Consider the following 9,022-nt stretch of genomic DNA (forward strand, 5'->3'; position numbering starts at 1 on the left):
ATCAGCGTGGTAAGAACAACCTAAAATGACAGAAAGCATCTTTTGAGAAAAAATGATTTGACGTGTCCTCTAGATTTTCTTGTTTGGTCCATGACCCATCCACCAACATGGAGGAGGCGGCACTTTTGGTCTATACCAGCAGGTGACGAAGGAAACACTTCATCCTCACTTTTGGGGAGAAAGGTTACTTCTTCAGATCCAACAAAGCTCTTCTAGTGGCTTCAGACACTCTAACACTTTTTACAATTTTTTTTATTATCTATATTACAACAGAATGTGTATCGGAGGAGGATTTGCAGGGTTTTCTGTCAACAAGAAGACCTTATTGTCCTCTGTAAGAAAAGGGTTGTAAAGAAATCGGCGCTGGTTAAAATTGTCAGCCGAAGTTCTCGTTACTCTCTAACCTTCCCTGTGTGTCACGGCCTTTAATCTTCCGATATAAACGGCTACAGAGTCAAACAAAAAAGTCTCCATTGTTGATGGAGACCACATGATATCACTCATCTCAGTGCTTTATGAGTAGCTTAGAATAAAGATTTCAGAAACCACAAATAAAAAGGTTTCTTCCCCCGCCACCAGTGGAGGGACGCGAGCATTCTGCCAGCATGGAGTCACCAGAGTAGTAAAACACTACACGAGTTCAGCATTCAGACGCAATTAAGTTGCCGTACACAAATTTAGAAGATCAGGGAAACAATACCACATCAAGTTCTCCTCGAGGGATTTATCGCAGCACCCTGATCTGGAAGATTTGGCTGGGACGACAACTTTGTGCTTAATTATTTCAAGGCCTGTGAGGAGAGCAGGCTTGTTAGAAGATTTATTGGCTTTTCTGACTTTGTGTTGAGTTCTGCAGTTGGGACGCGTCGCACTCTGTCATTCCCGTCTTTCTGCGTCTCTTGCTGTCATCGCGACTAATAAAAACGTGACCGACCGAATCACAGTTCCTTGGAAATGTGACTCATGTGTCGCTCCCCTCACTCCACTCGGAGGATCAAACACGGAGGAGATCACGAGTGGCCCTGTGAAGTGATCCTGCAAACCAAACTATGAAAATATGATAAAAGTGGGTTTCTAAATTAAATGTTAAAAGCAGAAAAGGTTAATGGTAAGTCCATGGAGATAATTATTGCAAATGAATACAAATAAATTAAATAGCTGGTGCGTTTAGGTCAAGGTGTTCTTTCTGCCTCTTTTCATTTCCACACGGACTGTTAACCTGTGTGAAACCTACAAGTGACACCAGGAGACTTCGGGCCCCAAAATCCTGTCCCTCGCCCACAGGTTCTGCAGATTCACATGCAGAATTGAGAGTTGAATCCATATCTAGTCCCACGCCTTGCTCTGTTGAGTACACCCAGAGGCGTTTTACTGCTACAGCTGACTGACATGTTTATCGACTTGATTCTTTTGTGCTATCTGTGAGCGAGCTGTTTATTGTGTGAAACTGGTTTATGCAACTTTTAATAAACAGCTGCCACTGCGCCCGTACGTGGCACTTAACACATGATTGTAATACAGGAGGGGAAAATGTATGAATGTGCAGTGTGTCTACTTTATTCTAACCTTTAATTTATTTTTGACAAATCAAAGTCATAATTATTTACTGTGCAGAGTAAGTAAAACCCTTGAGAAAGTAAATCCAAAATAAATTGGGGTGTTCTGAAATGGCGAGGGGAATTTGTAACTTTTACTTTTATCTTTATCATCGTTAAATCTTCATTTTGAAATAAAGACAAAAACATGATGATTAACCCTTTTTTGAGTCATGGTGGTTAAAGCAAATATCTCGGGCCACATTAAACCACAGCAGTTTTCAATGGAGCGTTGAACTTGCAAAACATATCAGGGATAATGACCTTTGGGCCCCCGTCTTTTTTGTTTTTTTTAATTTGAATGACAAATGTAAGGCCCCAGCAGGCGACATATATATACATTACATATTCACGCTGTCGACCTATTGCACATTATTCATCGTGAAAAAGGATATCTTGCACAAACGTGTGCACAGGCTGACACATAATAACACACACAACTTCCATCGGGTCTGCAGGCCTCTGCCAAAGAGTTAGGTCTGCTGTCTTTGTGCTTCTCCTCTTCTCTCTCTCTCTCTCCCTCACACACACACACACACAGACACACACACACACATTACCCTTTAATTGTTTTTCATTCTTCACCGGAGAGTGTGTTCCTGTTCAGTTACATTCGTTAAAAATGATGTGGGAAACATTTCCCCGCTGGTCTCAGATCAACTCAACTCCTGTGTCTAGAGACTTTAGGACTTTATTTTCGTTAAATGCTCGTGCCAGGTTCATTTCATAGTCCCCTATTTTGAGCCTAAAGGTTTTTGTTTCAACACGATTTTCCTGCAGCCCTTGAAGCCTTTATTATTTTTATCTCGCACCGCTCACACCCACTCGCTCTGCAACACGAAATGTGAACCTGCTGAACGTTTAATTCAATAATAAACTAAAACATGGAGTTTTCCCAATAGTGCCGGTATTTTTGTGGAGTTGCACTGTCTGGTTCAATTGAAACTTTATTGTCCTGCAGGGAGAGACACGGCCGAGCAAAGTTTTCACAGTCGTGGCGAGTGCCATGTAAACACATTATGTCATACTGTATTTGTGAATATATAGTCTATGGTCTTGTGCCGTCACACCATTAACTTTTAGTGTGGTATCACGGAACAGCAGTGATTTACCACTACAGTGAAATACATAAATATATATGACTTTTTTCTGTGGTCTTTTCTGTTTGTCTTCTGTCAGCTCCAATTTTTTTTTTACAGGTTTTTAAGCTCACATGAGGCTTAAGGCCTTAACACAGTAAGTGTTAAAACTGGATTTGTCATGTAGCCTTTGCCTGAGGCTCAACATAAAGTCTCCTACACCAAAACCCGCAGTCAGACATGCACTGAACTCCAGACAGTTTCCTGAGGTCTTCCAGAGGGGCTGTGTGTGAGTATGCAAATGTCTGAATGAGCCCATGTGAGGATACTGCAGAGAATACAGAAAATGTCTAGAAAATTCACAGAATGAGTGAAAGAAGTTAAAATAATACAGATATATCAGTATACGAAGACAACGAGATTCGAGAGCTTTTATTGATGAGGGCAGATGACATTGTTAATGTGCTGTAAACAAAAACACGTGATTTCTGCAGCAGAACTTATACATTATGCTTTACACATGTTCTGACATTTTCCTGATACTTTGAGCATCTGACCAGGACAAAGGCCCCAAAATGTCCGAGCCCACCTTTAATTATCATGTGACCTTCCTCTGCAATAAATACTAAATGTTTTCCCATCCCTCTTGTACTATGCAAATTAAAGAGCGATATTTATTGAAGTGACCCTCAAAATTATTGAGATGCACTTATATGCTTAATACTCACTGTATTCATACCAAGAGTTAGCCTGGACGAGAAGATCAATACCATTCTCGAGTCTGCATGCTCAATACGGAGCAGGAGGAAACAGGTTAGCTTCCAAGGCTTTGTCGAGGCCTCTTGGTTCTATTTAACCGCCAGATTATTTCCTTCCTGTTAACTCCGAAGTTCAGCTGCATTGCCGCTTTCATGCTTGGGCGACAACCATGGTAACCCCTTGGTCTGATTACGTCGGTCATATACTTGTAAAGTTAAAATTGGAGAAGTTCGTCCATTACTGCCCTTAACACTGCAGAGGGCTCCCATTGTGCCATGACCTTGTGCTTTTTTATACAGTGCATGCGCTTCCATTAGTTTCGGTCCGACCTCCCTTTATTGCCGTGGACTTCTGACGATTGACCTCACTGTTGCAGAAATAGCAGAGCGGGTGTCATGGTTACGTTCACCATTTAATGCACGCGCGGGGACCATCGGGAACCCAAAACCACTGTTGCTCTCGACCTGGGATCTCATACGTCCCAAATTAAGTAGAAGGTACGGTGATAGGATTTACGATTGGAGGTCAGAAATAATTACAGCATGCAGTCATTTAAAGATAGCTTGTGGCCATTTTGCAAAAATCCCTCATCTTCTCTCTCTCTCTCTCTCTCTCTGTGTTTCCCCCCCCCTTACCTTGGCCTTTCTTTACCTCACTCTCTCTCTTTCAGCACACGGGCCGACAACACTGGGACACTACACTGTGCCGTATATATTAACTGACAGGAGTTATGTTTGTCACACTCTCTCTCACCGCGTCTCCCGGTGAAGGGAGTTCACGCGAAGTTCACGTTTCTTGGAGAGTTTTGGCCCGGGCCGACGAAAATAAGCAAAGCGGAGGAGAGCGCGGCGGAGCAGAGGTTAGTCAATTACAAGGCTCGACACTAGTAACTAACTTCTAACAAGCAAATCCTTGGCTCCGTCTGTGTGTGTTTGCCCGTGTGTGTGTGTTTGTGCGAGCGTGTGTGTTTGTGCGAGCGTGCGGGACGGGGAGAGGAGAAAAGTGGCGCGGGTGCACAGGGGCTGTCAATGAGAACGGGTGTTTGTGTGTTTTTGCATGCAGGGACACATGTTTTTTTGTGAGGGATCTTGTGTGAAATGTGGGGAGCAGGACAAACAGTGCAAAAGGAAGGGACAGATGTGCAATTACACCACAGGGAGCCTGGGACAAATGACAGGGCTGCCTGTTAAACAATCAGCATGGAAGATCGATTGGCCTCAGTGATGGAAGTGCTGGTCTGGAAAGGAGAAAGTTAAGAAGAGAATGTGTATGAAAGCATTTTTGCTCGTCCCCCCCGAAACTTGGTTTCCTTCCCTCCTTCCTCCGAGTCTTTTAGACTGAAGCAACAATACGACACTGTGTGGCTCCATATCTTACAGCACAAGCGGGACATCGCTCACTATGACTACCACTTTGTTATTCTCTCACGCACTGTGTCGCCAATCACTTCATCTCATTTTATCTCAGAAATCTGAAAAACACACACACCCACACATGCTCGGCTGTGCCACGGATCAAATGCTCGCCGTACCTTCCTGTGCCAGTAACACATGGATGTTATTAGAACTGTCACAAAGTTGTTTATCGGTGTAATGCGCTGTCTCTGTGTTGCAATCCCCGAGTCGAGACTGCGGCGTGGTTCTAATCAATTAACCCATCTTTGCAGGAGACTTGAAACATCCCGGGGCTGTGAGAACTGGCTTTATTTTGGATGATCCCGAGATGATGCACAGAGGACACACGCCAGAGGAGGGGAAACTTCACTGAGGATCCTTTTAAACAAAACAGTGGGGATGCTAAACTTCCTTGTGTTTTTTTGTCCTCTGGTGATTGGAAAAGAAAATAGTTCCCAGGTTGTATTTTTTGGGAAAGGGACAAGGTGAAAGTCGTTTTTTATGAGCTCAGTTCAACTAAAGTTTTGAGCAGTAATTGTGGATTTCAAAAACAGCTCAGATTGGGATTTTTAAAAGATCACAATAATGAATTATAATAATAATTTCTTAGAATTTGCTGTATTTTCTCATTCTGCTCATTTTATTCTTCAATGTAGCCACTTATGCAGTCAGGTGTTTATTTCACCAAACACCTTTTTTGGCTCATGAAAGCTGTTTGGGGCTCAGTGTCACACCATGTGGTGATGTGTGGTATGACGTCCTGGATTTGAGCCCAGTCCGTGACCTTTGCCGAACCTCGTCCCTCACATGGTTTGAACTGACCACTGTCTCTTCAGCTGAAAGGAAAACATTCAAATCGTGCTTTCAACTTTCAACTCCACCTGCCGCCTCTTGGTATTGTATCAAAAATCTAAATCACATGAAATCAAAAATGTTAAAACGTGAGGAATGTGTCTCGGGGAGAGTCTGGGAAAAGTAGGAGCATTGGGGCAGAAAATCAAGCTGCTCTTACAAATACCATACGGAATGCATATATGTATGAATTTACAAACACACACACACACACACACACACACACACACACACACACACACACACACACACACACACACACACACACACTCACCAAGTCTGTTCGTTTACAGGGATTGAAAGTGCTTGTTTTCCTCATCGCTGCACTTACCTCTGAGTATCTCTTATTAGGGATGATTAGGCTACAACATGTCTGCATGACATTGTTTACTCAAAACGTTTGTAAGTCTAAGTGTGTGTGTGTGTGTGTGTGTGTGTGTGTGTGTGTGTGTGTGTGTGTGTGTGTGTGTGTGTGTGTGTGTGTGTGTGTGTGTGTGTGTAACTCTACTCTGGAAGTATGCAAGGTAGCGGGCCCAGCCAATCCAAGAATGTGTTTACAAAGCCTTATCGCAGAACAGTCGGATAAAACTATATGTGTAACTTAGCTCAAAATGTCAATAGAAAATCTCTCCTCCTCTGTCTGATACTTGTGAAAGTGGACATACACACACTCACTGTAACATAAGCAAACATGGTGTAAATATTGTACACTTGGCTGCTTTGGCAGAAGAGTTGAGGGGATTGAAGCCAGTTCTGGGTTTTCTGCCATGTTTCGTTTTAATCCATTATGTCATGATTTCATATATGCTATGTTTAAATTCTTGGTTTATTTCTGTTAACTTCAATTCTCTTTCTTTTATATGTAATATTCTTTTTTTGGTTGTCATTGTTATGATTAGTCCTCTCAGTGCAGTGTGCCATGCCTGGTGGGGTGTAGCGTGACAGTTTATCAACTTTCTGCTACAAGGACGCCATCTTGTGTTGACACACAGAAGTGAAAGGCCACTGTCATTGACACTGAGAATGAATACCACCACTTATGCGCAATATTACTCTGTTTTATATACTATCGTGTATTTTTCCCAACATATTCATGTTCATTTGCAATACTCCACATTTATTTACTTTATTACTACTATCATTAGTTTTTACTGCCACTTTTGTTTAGTATTACGCTAATTATTTATATTATTTTCATTTCTATTGTTATTTCTAATTTGCAAAGGTTCTGCATTTACTACATATACAGTTTATATTTTAATTTTCATTCATAATACAGTTTATTTTATTTATCTTTATTTTCACAGATATTTTGTAGACTTAATATTCAGGAGCGAGCTGTTACAAGAATTTCTTATCTTATCTTATCTTATCTTATCTTATCTTATCAAATCATATCTTATCTTATCTTTTTTAATCTGATCTTATCTTATTCGAAAGTCTGTGGCATAAAGTATTGTCCAAACAGATATACCTGGCAAACCTTAAATGAAAGCAGCTTGTAAAACTGTGTTAGTGTCATTAAATGACCACTTTATTGGTGTAGTACTGTGTTCGAACACTGTAGCAGCCACTTGCAGCTGAAGTTGGCACCTGTGTCGAGTGCCGCTTGCTCAGCCTCCTCTTAGAGAAGCAGGCAAATAGCAAAGATGCTTCACAAACTGCAGCACAAGTTGCCGGTGCACATGTGCATGCACTTTAGCGAGCACGTCGTCTGCTTCCCATCAAGGCATCCCACGACTCTTGTTGCACAAACAGCCCCTGTTTATTGTCTCTGTCCCAAAGAGAAAGAAACCTGCCCCGTCTTCACACAGGAACAGATACGGAGCCAAAGCAGCCACAGTAGACAGCAGGCCCCCTCCGTCTCCCACCAACACCTCTCGCAGCCATGTTTTCACAACCCGAGATAACAGAGAAGAAGAGGATGGGGGGTGCAGGGACAAACGGTTACGGTCTGGAGTTTGATGAATTACAAAATCGCTATATGTGTGTGTGTGTGTGTTTGAATGTGTGTGTGTGTGTGGGGTCAGCTTGACGTTTATCCACCCATCCACCCGTTTCTCCCGATTGATGCGAAGACGACAGGTTCCCAGAGCAAAAGAAAGTTTTTTCTAATACCTTATTTTTCTCAAGGAGTGGGATAACTTTGCCAAAAATACAATTTATGATGAATCTTCTCTCACTGGGCCTTTATCTGCACTGCAATTTATCAGGCTCAGCCCTCGCCTCGTGTTCAGGGCGACTCCAGTAACTCCTGATGTGTTTTGTCGTACTGTACATGAAGGGTCCCGAGGCAACGCCGCACCTAAAAGCCACGAGATGCATTGATGTGCACAAAATGGACTTTTAAATCCCCGAGCACCAGCAGCACCTAGTTGGGTGGGCTGTGGAAGTAAGGCAGCAGCTGAGCCATCACCTCCAGGGCCTGCATTAGCTCATAAAGATCCCTGTCTTTCCCAAACACCCTGAGCCCGGGTCCAGGTTGGGCCTGCGTGTGTGTTTGCGAGGAGGCCCACTAATGTGAGAGTGTGTGCGTGGCTCTGGGAAGCTTGATGGATGATACTTTTAGTGCATAATTCACCCTGTAAAAAAGAAGTGAGATTGCTTCATTTCACGGTTTGTATTAAACAAGTTTCTCTCTGTCTGTCTCCCCCGCTTCTGTAATTACAGTCATTGGTATCAGATGAAACCCCACACAGAGCTGATCTCTGGATGTGCCCTTTGTGTAAGCAACATCTCACTGCGAGATGGATCGAGGATCGGAGGAGAGTTCACACAAATGGAAAGGCATTATAGTGTCGGGTTACCTAAGTTTTCTCTCTCTGTCCCCTCAGCCCCTGCCTCCTTTCCTTTTTCTCTATTTGTTAATATTCCCTCCCTTTACTCTTATTTCTGTAAAAAAACGGCGCCTCTTATTTCTCCTGTTTTGCATCTCCTGTTGTTTTTAACATAGAAGCAGAGGGCCACCAACACTCCACTGCAGGAGATAAGACATGGAGGCACTCTATTTATCTGACTGATCTACGGAAATGACTGTCTGCAGCGTAACACTATCGAGCCTTTTACAGTGGCAACCCTTCATTAATGCTTTGTGGGAGGCTGTGTGTGTGTGTGTGTGTGTGTGTGTGTGTGTGTGTGTGTGTGTGTGTGTGTGTGTGTGTGTGTGTGTGTGTGTGTGTGTGTGTGTGTGTGAGAATGCAACAGTCAGCGTAGGTGGAGACACAACTCATCTCTGGTGGGGACGACGCTGCATTCCTCAGGCACTATTTCTCTCTCGGAGGGACACATGGAAAAACACACCCGTTCTAACCTGGCCGTGCACTCCAACAGACACACACACACA

Source organism: Hippoglossus stenolepis, chromosome 13, assembly GCF_022539355.2.
Source record: "Hippoglossus stenolepis isolate QCI-W04-F060 chromosome 13, HSTE1.2, whole genome shotgun sequence".
NCBI classification, from domain to species: Eukaryota; Metazoa; Chordata; class Actinopteri; order Pleuronectiformes; family Pleuronectidae; genus Hippoglossus; species Hippoglossus stenolepis.